Here is a 13,552-nt window from a genome sequence, read left to right as displayed (position 1 = left end):
AATGTCCTTTAATACCATAAAAGACACAATCAGATTGCAACGTATAATATTATAATAAGTGTTACATTGAGGAGCTCGGTGGCGCAGCGGTAAACGCGCTCGGTCTGCGATTGTTGAAGTTAAGCAACTTTCGCAAAGGCCGGTCATAGGATGGGTGACCACAAAAAAAAGTTTTCATCTCGAGCTCCTTCGTGCTTCGGAAGGCACGTTAAGCCGTTGGTCCCGGCTGCATTAGCAGTCGTTAATAACCACCAATCCGCACCGCTCGCGCGGTGGTTTAAGGCCCGATCTCCCTATCCATCCATAGGGAAGGCTCGTGCCCCAGCAGTGGGGACGTTAATGGGCTGGTGATGATGATGATGAAGTGTTACATACGCTAATAATTTATTATTACTATAGTTATTATTACCTACTATGTGTCTAATTAGGTACCTACCACTATGCAAGAAAGTGCACACTATCGCTTCGCATCTAAGACACATAAGTGTATTTACCGAAGTTTAAAGCAATAATAATATATCGTGTCTAGAAAATCAAGAAATCAAGTTAAACCTAATATTACTGGGTAATAACTATCATTATTGCTTACCGGCAAAAACCTAGTATAGGTTTGTACCTACTTCAACTATCAACGAACACACTCACTCAAAACACTGTAAACAAAACCAAACACACATTACGTAAGTATTTATGTTTTTAAAAACACTAAAGGGCGCACTTTTTCTTTTTTAATGCAATCCAATTCCAGACAGTTCTTCATTTGAACATTTCATTAACTAAAATCAAATATTATTTATTTATTCTTTTTTTTAAATCACACCACAACTTTTTTATCCTCGTTATAATTACAGCCTTCTAACTTTTTATTCAATTTACACTTTTTAAACTTATATTTTTCAAAGGAGTTTTCACAGAGGAGTATGTATTTCTTCGAGTTGTCGTGCGGTACTGACGAGTGAGATGGAGCGAGGCGCGGGGAAGGCCGTATGCGCAGATGAGAGGCTGTTATCACAAGACGCCGCTATGTATACAATCAGTGTGGCAACTACGAACTAAACCTGATTTGACACGTTACTTCTTCTCAGGCATATCACGTTCAGGGCGGTAAAAGAATCTTGACTATCAATAAATTTTGCATACCATTAAAAATAAACCAATTTACGCTCATCGTTGTTTTTTAACTTTTTACTTTCAACTAATATTAGTCACTTTTAAATAAGTAAGTACCTACATAGTGTTTAAATTAGTCTTTCAAACGTATCTCCTTATTTATTAAAATAGAAGCAAAGGAAACTATGCACACAGCCATCTTGCGAATTTTTGAGTAATTCAATTCTTTAACCGGTAATACCGTAATACGATAAAATATTTCAACTATATTTTTATGGTTATTACCAAACCAAAAAAAATCGAATGCATATTTTCAGCGGTAAAATATCGATTCCCTGAATCGTTTTATTTTTAGCCTGAAAAATCGATTCTTCGATTAATCGATCTCAGATCGCCATCCCTGCTAGTACTCAAAGTCTTTGAGTTTGAATGAAATGAGAGCAAATATATGAAGCTGCATCACTGATCAACATCATTTATCATTGTGCCAGCGATGACGACCATAATTACCTGTCATTGTGGACACGGGAATGTGAAGTTTAACCACAGAATCACTAATAGTACTTTCGTTTAACGAGTTTAACTTCAAGTTTGGAAATCGAGGGGCCATTATAACGTGTACTTATTCATGTTTTTGTTTTTGGATGTGATTTTATGATTGCTCCGTTTAAATGTAAAAATAAAATATTACGCTACAGAAAGTCATGCCACTTAATAGTCGTATAATTACTACTTGCTTCTATCGTGTGGGTTCTGAGGTGAATGACCAACTTCATCAACCCTGGTGTCAGGCTTATTATTGAGCCGCCTAAGGCCCCTGACATGACTCATGTAACGACTACGTACTTACATCAGTAAGTAGGACCAACGGCTTAACGGCTAGTCGGCTGGTATTAATACTGCATACATATACATTAGCGTCCGCAGGAGAACTAAAGTCACCGACATAGCTCGGAGAATTGCAAAGCTGAAGTGGCAGTGGGCAGGACACATGGCGAGGAGAACCGATGGCCGCTGGGGCGGAAGGGTTCTGGAGTGGCGGCCGCGTGTCGGACGACGCTCAGTGGGTAGGCCCGCTACAAGGTGGACCGACGATCTGGTGAAGGTCGCGGGAAGCCGCTGGATGCGGGCAGCGCAGGACCGATCGTCGTGGAGATCCTTGGGGGAGGCCTATGCCCAGCAGTGGGCGTCGTACGGCTGATGATGATGATACATTAGCGTATGCATACCATATAATTGAAGTACACTACACAGTGAAAGAGCAACCCACTAATTAGCATGCTATTTGGAGCCTTACAGAGTTTTATGGTGGTTTTTCATCTGTCACAACATACATACACGACGGGCCAAAACTACAAGCAATCAAAAGAAAACTTGTAGCCACGTTTAATACCAAGTACTTCGATATTACGTACGATGCACAGGTGATCTATATCACCTATATCAACTATATAATTACTATATTGAGTGTAGTATGTTTTTGGACCAAAAACGGTTCGGACCACGGGGCGAATAGCACACGAACTTTACTGGATTGAACCTCAGTGAGTTCGGATAGTGAGGATAGTATTATTATACATTTCATTGCACCCTGTGGTCCGAATCGACCCATTCCCAAAGATACATTAGGCAATTCGCACCGCTCCAAGCAGAGCGGTGTAAAACGACCCACTCAAAAAGAGTTGTTAGTCGATTCGCAGCGCGGTCCGAACCTTTTACGGTCCGAAACGATTAAAGACCCATTTTTATGACATGACCGGGAAGATTAAGAACTGACTGTGTTCTACGTTTTCCATTCCCTCGCAATCCAGCATAGAATTTTTACAGCGCAGTCCAAGATAACTATTTACAAGTTTTATCCTTTTTATACTCAAATTGTGGACATAACCCATGGTGTAAAATAATGATCTATAAAAAGATGACATGTGAATTGCAATAACATCAGATGAGAAATCTGAGATAGGTGTTATAAATGTTCTTAACAGCCTGTGACAGTCTTATGCGACACCCATTCAAAGCTTTTCTAGATTTTATCTTGAATATGAGACGTTGCATGTTATCTTTGTTTTTTACACCCTACATAAGTATCATCATCATCAGCCGTATGACGCCCACTGCTGGGCATAGGCCTCCCCCAAGGATCTCCACGACGATCGGTCCTGCGCTGCCCTACATAAGTATACTACACATAAAAAAAATCGAAACATACTTCGGAAGTTTATGTTGTATAAGGACCCCGGACAATTCAATTCAAATCAAATCAATTTATTTGCGAAAACACATAAAATACAAAAAGGTGGTAAAATTATTCAGATAACAATGTTGTGAGGTGTTCGGCCTGCATGCAGGCGTACAAATATACATTAAAAAAATAATAATAAAGTAATGGTACATACAAAACACCTCGTTTTACACAGACACTACACATTGACGTTATCGTACACGCGCATCTGTGCGTGGGACGTCCGACGCCCATACGATTGAAGACTAAAGTAAGACCGAGGGGGTGAGGTAAACCTAGCTCAGCCGCTGGTGGGGAGCGGAGAGTTGCCGTTCTATACGTAGTATTATTCCTTATTCTATGGTAAGGATTAACGGGTATGTGTTAAGAATAATCGTCATTTTACAGTGGGTATTATAATATACTTAAGGTGAAGAACTGTTAATAATATTAAATCTTAAAATAATTACATACATACATAAACTCACGCCTATTTCCCACCGGCGTAAGCAGAGACTATGGAATTCCATTTGCATCGATTTTTGCTTCGCCTGACATACTTCTCTTGCTTCCTCCACATCGTGTGATGCTCCCTGGCCGGACCACTATTTAGTACGCAATTGCGAATGAACTCAATACGCGCTACATAATGTCTACTTTCATCTGCATACCAAGAAAAAAATAGTACGGCAAAGAGTTAAAAGAAAAATGATATTATTTGTGGTGCGGCCAGAGAGCAATGCTCCCCAGCCGGACCACTGTGAATCTCAGAAATTACGTTATGTAGTCAAGCAATGAGGGTATGAAGAAATAGACCTAAAATTCTACTCCTTGCGTTTTTACTCTGATCCTCGAATCTCGTCTAGATTAGAGTCAATTAAAAGTTGAATGTGGTCCGGCTGTAGAGGATTCTCTGCAGCCAACAAATTTTATGGTACAAAGCTTACCAGATTTATTTATGCATTGAAATAAAAGTATAACATTTCTACTTTCTACTGACGTCACTTTTTTGGAATTAAACCTAACATTTATTTAATTATGATCAAAAGTAAGGTGTCCGGCCAATGAGTATCTGATTTAAAAACATATTTTTCAGTTTATGAGACAATAAACATGTTTCACGTGTATTATCTGAATCTAAACAAAACATTTTACAATAAAGGTCTTACTACAACCCTTAGAAAGCCTTAGTTTTACTTAAAATAACAATTAATAATGTTAGGATACAAATATGTTCTAAACGCCTGACAAAATATTAATAGCTTTGCATTTTTATTTCGAAGCTTCCGATATCTGTTCGTCTGTCTGTATATAACTGTCTGTTACCGGCCTCTGCAGACCAAACGGTGAGTGCTAGGAGACTAAACTTACAGAATAAGTGTTATGGTAACAGCTCTCATGGCAAAAGTAAAATTTTCGAATGTATCTATAAAAAATCTATCTAATGTCTATGTAATATAGTGCTGTTGTAAATAACGATATTTTTCCAATAGCGGCGCTAGTTATACATCCTCTTCCTTTTTATTCACTGTTGTGATGATGACCATCTTTCCTTTTTGCCCCACTTATTCTAGTCTCACGATTTGTATTTCGATTGATATGTGTAGCCAGAAACGTTCTACGTAAGCTACAAACAGAAAAACCAGTCAAATGTGAGTCTACGCGGGCAAAACCGCGGGCATCAGCTAATTTTTATAGATACATTCGAAAATTTTACTTTTGCCATGAGAGCGGTGATCATTTATAACCCGGTAGCCAAACACTGCAATATTCAACTCTGCAACCAACGAGAGGCTAAAACTAAATTTAAAAATTGTTTGTACTACTTTTTTTATTATTGTAGATTTGCCTTAGATGGCATTAACTACTTGGCCGGACAAATGGGGAGCGCTGAAGGCTCTCACCCGGTACAACGTCTAAGACAACAGGCCTGAGGTTGCCCAGTTGGGCGCGAACCTCGGCTCAGGGCGTCGTCTGAGAGGAAAAATATTTGAAAGTATTAATCGACTCTAGTGGGTCGATAGCGATAAGCGCTGATTGAGGGAAATCGTCGACCACGCCGGCGGGGTCGATATCGGGGTCCTGAAGTGATTGGTGTCGCAAGCTGATTGGTCGCCTCTATGGCAGTGTCTGTAGTACCCACGTGAGCAGAGACTAGGGAATTTTATATCCTTCGATCCTGACTCTGCGTCGTCGGGACTCTTTGAGGGAGCTGTTTAAAGAAATAAATATTCTGACGGTCTCAAGTCAATATATTTATGAAAACGTTATGTATGTACGTAAAAATGTGTCTCTCCTTCCGAGAATCTGTGAAAGGCATACTTACAATACAAGGAATAAAAATAAAATTGCTATTCAAAATTCTTGATTAAGTAAATTAAATTCATCTTTTTTGGGGTTATGTATACGTTTTTACACGTACGCAGATAATATTTTAAATTTGTCAGAAAATAAATTTAAAGCTCACGTGAAGCTTACTTTATGTAAAAAAAGCTTATTATGATTACCTAAATGATAAAAACGTCTGGTATTGAATGTGTTCCTCTAGTTATTAAGTGACTTGTTATGTACCCTCATTGATTTAAAAGATGTGTTGCTGTTGCAGTTTCTTGTCATTTCTTCTCCTCAGCCATAACACCTTGCGAAATGACATAAATTCAAAAATGTACATTGACCTTCAACAAGTTTATGCATGATAATTACGTTGAATAAATGATTCTGATTTCTGATTTCTTGCTTCCTTCACATTCGCCAACAGTTTCATACACACACGTGGGTTCCGAGTATAACACCAGTATATTATTTTATTAAGTATACAGGTAGAAACTGAAGTGATGTAACCTGTTCAGTAGGTACTCAAAGATAGATCAACTCAAGAGGAAAACAAAATAATACTTACTATTTGCATGTAAATCGTCGAAGGTTCCTGTTTTCCGTCACAATGGGAAGGTAATGCTCGACAATTTAGAATAATGAGCTCTTTACAGAACTAATGGGAAAATGGTTAGGAGATTATGAAACTGTGGCTTAGGTAGGTACTACTTGGGGCCTTAGCCAAACTGCAAACGATTATAACAATCAATAGTGACATAGATAAAAGTGTATGGCATTGATAATGTCGTGTGCCTCCGTGGTCTAGTAGTTAAAGCGTTAGGCTCACGATCTGGAGGTCCAGGTTCGATTCCCGACGGGGACATTGTCGAAATCACTTTGTGAGACTGTACTTTATTTGGTAAGGACTTTACAGGCTTGAATAATCTGCTTCTGATTGCCTGAAAAAATAAGATGATTCCGTGCTTTGGAGGGCACGTTAAGCCGTTGGTCCCGGTTATTAGCCGTAAAAACACCTCCACCAACCCGCGGTAGAGCAGCGTGGTGGAGTATGCTCCATACCCCCTCCGGTTGAGTGAGGGGAGGCCTGTGCCCAGCAGTGGGACGTATATAGGCTGTTTATGTAATATTCATGATAATGTCGTGAGCTTGTCTTATATGTTATAAATAATGTGACAAATGAACGAATACGAATGAATGTGAGTGTATGTGTATCTATAGTCTCTGCTTACCCCGGTGGGAAATAGGCTTGAGTTTATGTATGTGTATGTACGTATGTATGTATGTATGAAAAATAAATCACTACCTCAACTCAGTTGATCCAAATCTATGCTCAGTCCTAGACAAGTTTCACCTTATGTACTTTATTTTCTAAAATATTCTCTACGCCATCCTAAATAGGGCTGAGCATTTTCAAGTCTGAATGGTTTTCAATTTGCATCGGCGAACCGACTTGTCATGGTCTGATTCCTGAACGGTGGGCCAATGCTTGACATCCTTTTAGTGGGACTGTCCCGATTTTAAGCTGAAATTTATACCCGAGTAGGACAGGAATTAGTCCCGCTTAATCAACATTCTCAAGGTGGTTTAGCTGCTTGCTAAAGTCATAATTTTTGTACGCCGACTATCCGCCCAAATTGATCGTAGCCGGCGATCAATTTGGGCGGATCTAGATATTCTACTTTATGTACTAGAAAGTTTGTTTTTTTTTCTCTATCTACCTTCATCAGCATCAGCCCATTAACGTCCCCACTGCTGGGGCACGGGCCTTCCCTATGGATGGATAGAGAGATCGGGCCTTAAACCATCACGCGGGCCCAGTGCGGATTGATGGTTATTAACGACTGCTAATGCAGCCGGGACCAACGGCTTAACGTGCCTTCCGAAGCACGGAGGAGCTCGAAAGGAAATCTTTTTTTGTGGTCACCCATCCTATGACCGGCCTTTGCGAAAGTTGCTTTACTTCAACAATCGCAGACCGAGCGCGTTAACCGCTGCGCCACCGAGCTCCTCTCCACCTTATATAGTTATATCTATGAACAACTTAACTTATAGTAAAATAAATTTTATTATTCTTTCTCTAGTACTGACGATTTTTGATTATTTGTTTTGTGTTCCACTTATAGCGACTGCATCCCGCGTTTTTGACTTTAAAACTTTTCGCTTCAGCCGAAATACCGTCCGGCAAAGCTTGTTCAGTAAACGCTGTTCCTGAATGCCAATTGGACATCGATCGCCTCCGAGCTCCTGATAAAAGAATTAATTGCCAGTGGAAACTGGACGGAATTCCCTATTGCATTTTTCCAATAATGTATTTATTGTTGAGTTTGGTTCAATGGAATATTTAATTAAAGCGCCTGAATAAGAAGTATTGTGATACTGCTATGAAGTTTTTACCAGGAGTTAAAATGAATATTCAAAAGCAAAATAGATGAGACTGTACAGATTGTCCTTCTTTTAACCTTATAATTTCATGAATAACAGACAACGCATCTTTTAACTTCGTTTTAAGTATAAATGATGACCCTACTTGGTAGACCCAGGCAGAATTATATCTTCCACCCATTATTCTTCTGATCAAAATAAATAGAAGCAATATAGGTGGCAACATAATTCTATACATAATGTGATCCAAATATCAAGAAACAACTATTTTCATATATTCTTATGCCATTATGTTGTATTTTGGAACAATTATGTTCCCGAGTAGGTAATGAGAAAAAGGTAAATATCATAGTAAAACTGCACAACGCCATCTATATTATTTTTGGTGAACGTAGCTTGAAAAGTCTCTCATTAAGGCAAATGATTTTGTTTAGTTTAAAACGCCTGGAATTTATTTAAAGCAACAACGACGCGTCGTTTGTCTGCCTTGTATAATTTGTCAGGCGTTGAAGTATTACAGCTTCACCACTGATTTATTAAAACATAGGTACTATTAACTACGTACTTATAGCTTTGTGAACAAAGTCGTAGCTGAATTGATATAAATGGAGTATTCATTGGCAACGTCGGAAGCAAACTGGAGCGGAAGGGGCACGTACAAATCTTGTTTTTTTTTAATTTGAAATTCCGTTGACCTTTCCAATAGGTGACTATTTTTAGAAGCGGGAATAACGAATTTAACTTACCTTTCTGAAGAATTCACAGGTAGTGTTGTGGACATTATTCTTTATGTACATGCAATACAGGTACTATTTGTGTCACATTTTCATCCTCTTCAGTACACTTATGAGGCCTACCACGTGGTCACTTGTATTTCAATTAATAAGGTACCTTCATACGTGCAATCATCGCTGTACACTTAGATTTAGTAATTACTAACTGTAATGCTTATGCAATAACGTTCAAAATGCAAAATGAACTTAAAAGATTAAAATTAAGCTCATATTTTTTGCTAAAAATCACTTAAAACACACAATAACGGGTTCTTACCGCGTTTAAATCAGGGATATGAGACTTCCGATATTCCCGCAAACAAAACACCAAAATGTATAAGAAACACTTCTTCACTAGATTCCTGTATCACGTTACAACAATCACAGTTATTTTCACTTCACAATATTTAAAACCGGACCTGTCAGTTCCTCAGGTTAGGTTAGCGGACCCCGTGAAAACGGGGCAACACTGGGTAGATGATGAAAGTTTTAACAGCATAACTTATCACTAAAACTACTAATGAACTTCTCAAAATAATAAAGGTAAGGTATGTTTTAATTGAAGTAAAGAGTTTTTTGTATTGTATTGTAACTACTATTAGTGAAATACGAGGCTCAGGAGCTAACAATCTATTAATAAACCACTCAAAATCTGATGAATGTCCAGTTGATGACACACGCGGTATCATAATAATCAATATGAATTGAATGAAAGCGCTTAAACGGACAAGTTCAAATAATACCCAAGTAGCATCGGTCTGGAGGCTTAAAACAAAATTATCTATTGATAGTCTATTCGTGGTTTATTTCTAGACAAGGGCTTTCTACAGATGGCTTCTATAAAGTATTAGTATTCTTATAGAGTATCTTCACTAATATTTGATTATTTTTAGATAATTTGCTCTATAGAGCACTTATTTTAAGTACATTTCTAGGTATGACGATTATCTTAAGACAATATTATCTATAAGTAATGAATAAAGCCTAGAGGAACCGATTTTCTAGATATTTTATAGATAAGATGGTATATTTTAAGATATAACTTTCTACAAATATTCAATTTTAGCTAGTGGTACTCTTATCTTTGTTTTAGAGAGACACTAAAGTCTAAATAAACTACTTTTATAGATATGTTATAGTTATTCTAAAAATTTGCTAGTGAAACAGTGTTTCCAGTGTTTATTTGCCTAACAATAGCATAACTGAGTGCAATTTTACTAGATCGATTGGCTTTATGCAACGGAGACAGTAAAAAATTAAAGATCACGATCTCATTTTTTGGGGTTCCCAGCTGGTCCTGGCGTGAGCGTTCAGCCGATATATTGCCTCATACTCAAGATATAGTTCAAGAGGCGAGAGATTAAATGCTTTGGACCGACTTAGAGGTCTTAGAGGACCTTGGATGTGTTAATTTCTTAGATCGTAATGACATAACATTTTATATTATTCATGGATGTGTACAAATTGACGCAGCGCCGAGTATAAAGGTGATCTTTGTGGTGGTGCCTTTGAGATGGAGGGGGCTGGTGAAGCGATTTGCCACTTATACCTGTAAGAGGGGTATTAATCTATCCACCAATTTAAATTTAAAACTTATTTGTCAATCATAACTTTTATTCAAACAAAAATCGACTTTATTATTACTTCACTGTGATTGTTATTGGTAGTTGTAGGGTCGTATGCTGATTGACGGATTGCCATGGACAAACCACCAAACCACCACCATAGACAAAAGAAATGCACAAAAATGAAGTTTAGAAAAAGCGACCTTATTATTACTGCACTGCGGTCACAAATCATTTTAGGGTCGTGTGCTGATTGACGGAATACCACAGGGCCCCCAACTACCTGCGGTCGGCCACCGGCAAGACCGTGCCTCGAATCCCACTACCCTCCAGAGGGAGCTTCCCGGCCTGACGTCGCTTAAGGAACCAAATCGGTTCTAAGCAACACAACTGATACCCTTACATCCCCCAAAGGCACTGGTACTCCCGCGCACAGACGGAACGCAGCAAGTGGCTTGGCGCCTGGCTCCGGCGGGAGGGTGGTAGCTAACCAGGTGGCGAGGTCTACCACCAGCTAAAAGAGGTGTTATGTTTGGAATTACCCTTAGTCAACTCTTACGACATCCACGGGAAGAGGGGGGCGGCGACAATCGTATTCTTTCTCCGTCGCCGCACGGATAAAAGTGAATTCTATTTTGCAATAGCGAGTTCTATTTTGGAAAATGAATAATATCAGGAGAAAATAACGGACCTGTGTCATCGTCATTATATACCAGTAAAAAAAAGAAATATGCTAGATTTGAAAAAAACTAAAACTCTAGGAATCTCTAATATTGCAAGAAAGTCCAATAATAAAATTCACCTAAGAGGTAGAAAAACGTACAGAACGTCTATCATTAAATTTATTTATATTTAAATAAAAAAATATATTAAAATACATACATACATAAACTCACGCCCGTATTCCCTGAAGGGGTAGGCAGAACTACAAATCGAGAAACTATTTGCAGCCACTTATGATACAAAATCCTAAGGTGGATAATGATGAACACAAAAATTTGAAAAATGTTACAAATGGTAGGTTTATTTATAAAAGAGAATTCAATATCGTTTTGACGCTAATATCACAGGGTTACGCATACGCACGAAGTGTCTCCACGGGAGTTAAAAACAAAGTACATAACTATGTTTATATACAAGAGGTTATCGTCTGAGTATTTTTGGATAGATGTAATACCACTCATACATTTTATCGCCTTCTTTAAACCATACTAGACTGAATTTAACGAAAGATCTAAATGACTTAAGATTATATTTCGCATTGTTTACAAATAAAAATATTTTTCTTTCCCTCGTCAATTAATGCAATAGATTGCTTCTGCACAATTCTATCCATAATTGTTCACAACGTAAAAAATACAGTTCTCTGATGAATGTCTAGAAATACTCCGAAGAGATAAAACAGTATACAAAAATGACAGTTTATAGGCAATCTTAAATCACTCATAAACCTGTTTTTTCTTCGACTAGTAAGTTTAGTATGTAACAAGTACAAATAGTCTTGTCATTATCTAGAGCCATACTACAGACAATTCTTTAGAATGTTTGTTCTAAAGGAATCGATTTTCTAGACAATTTTAACTAGACGCCATTTTTATTGCTTGATACGTTTTTACATTATTATAACGAACTATTTATTCGTGTTTTTATGAATAAATTATGTCTAATAAATCATTCTACACGTTTTAAAATACTATATTATGAATGAAATAAATGGTTAAAGCATTTGAATCTAATTTAAAAAATATTATTTTTACAAAATATTTTTTTATTTGGTAAATTATTAATTAAATATTACATTTAAAGCGGGCGCTCTTATTTTCAGAGAGTTTTACACAAATTCCACGAGAAACTTTCATCCGCATTAGGTTTTTCATGTCTAGGTGACAGTATCAGCCCGTATAAGCGGTAAATAAATAGGAATTTAGAAATTTGTAACGCCATGTTGTAATATTAACTTTTACTCTTGTGAGATCTGCGCCATTATGAATCGTTGTCTATTTCAAATAAAAATTATCTTAAAGCTGTTAATGTTAAGAAAATTTGGTCTTAAAACTTCACATGCAAAGATTTCTGTTTAGCTCTTAACATTATCTATAGACTATCTACTAGTGCACATTGTGGTCTATAAACAGTTTAGAAAGACTCTAGAAGTACGCCTTTAGACTTTGAAAATTTTCAACTCTTAACTCTATCTATTCGTGCGTTCTTAACTCCTTCTTATGAATAGCTACAAGGTTGTGCCCACTTGGCTAGAGGCTATCTATAAGCGTTCTTGAAGATAACTTGAGGGATATTTTACTCTAGAGGTAGACAATCAAATCGCATTCTATTAGATATCTAATATCCCCTTTTTAGACTCGCCAATGCTACTTGGGTATTGATTGCTTTAATCGGATCACGTGACTTTGATAAGAAAGACATTTGGTTTGGGTTCGGTTTTGCTGTTTCATTTGGTTTTTCATGAGAGTGGAAGCGAAAGTGGTGTGTCAGGATAATATTAAGTGAAATTCCGATGTCTCTGCCTACCCCAACGGGAAATAGGCGTGATCTTACGTTGCACTGTCCCGCACCAAATTGTAATAAATGTTTCTTTTCCACTCGTTGCCTGGAAGAAATTGCTGCTTAGCAATAAGGCCGCCAGATTGTACTGTATGTATCATCCATTTGTGTAAATTTGTTTTGTATGTTGTGTACAATAAAGTAAGTATATTTGATTTGATCTTATGTTTTTATGTATATTAATGTTTGTTTGTGCCTATTTCACTTAATTTTTAATTTTTATGATTGTAAAAGGGCAAACAACTTAGCCACTATTAGGTGGAGACTTGCCTTTTTCAAATTGTTCTTTTTTGTACTCTGGGTTAATCTGCCTAAAGGTTAGATAATTAAAGTTTAAAAAAAAAAGTTTAAACATAGCTGGCGAGGAGTTGATGTACGTACATAATATGTACGTCTACTCCTTCGGGGTCACAGGCGTGATGCTATATTATCTATCTATGCTCTATTTTTTTCTATAGAAGACAAAATAATTCCAACAAGAATTCAGAAAAGAACAAAGACTTTTTGAACTCCGACCTCTTTTCTATGCTAACCCTACTCATATTTTATGAATAAGAAGTAAACCAGTCTTTCGCGCATGCGTGCACCCCTCGCTGTCACCCCAC

The 13,552-nt window shown here is 37.5% G+C and overlaps 1 protein-coding gene across 7 annotated transcripts in view; it reads right to left on the bottom strand.

Moving 5' to 3' along the window:
* LOC126373556 (uncharacterized) overlaps positions 1-770 on the bottom strand; it is a 163,123-nt gene extending 162,353 nt beyond the window's left edge. For 2 of the 7 annotated variants that reach the window (XM_050019701.1, XM_050019730.1), the window contains exon 1: positions 590-762. The gene's annotated coding sequence lies outside the window, so the exon portion shown is untranslated. Of the gene's footprint in view, positions 1-589 lie in introns of all 7 variants that reach the window. The other 5 variants (XR_007567334.1, XM_050019793.1, XM_050019739.1 and 2 more) reach the window with 5 other exon arrangements.
* Positions 771-13,552: the final 12,782 nt, after the last annotated feature.

Source organism: Pectinophora gossypiella, chromosome 2 (genome assembly GCF_024362695.1).
Source record: "Pectinophora gossypiella chromosome 2, ilPecGoss1.1, whole genome shotgun sequence".
Taxonomy (NCBI): domain Eukaryota; kingdom Metazoa; phylum Arthropoda; class Insecta; order Lepidoptera; family Gelechiidae; genus Pectinophora; species Pectinophora gossypiella.
The sequence above is the reverse complement of the archived record's forward strand: the minus strand, read 5'-3'. Positions and strand labels throughout refer to the sequence as shown.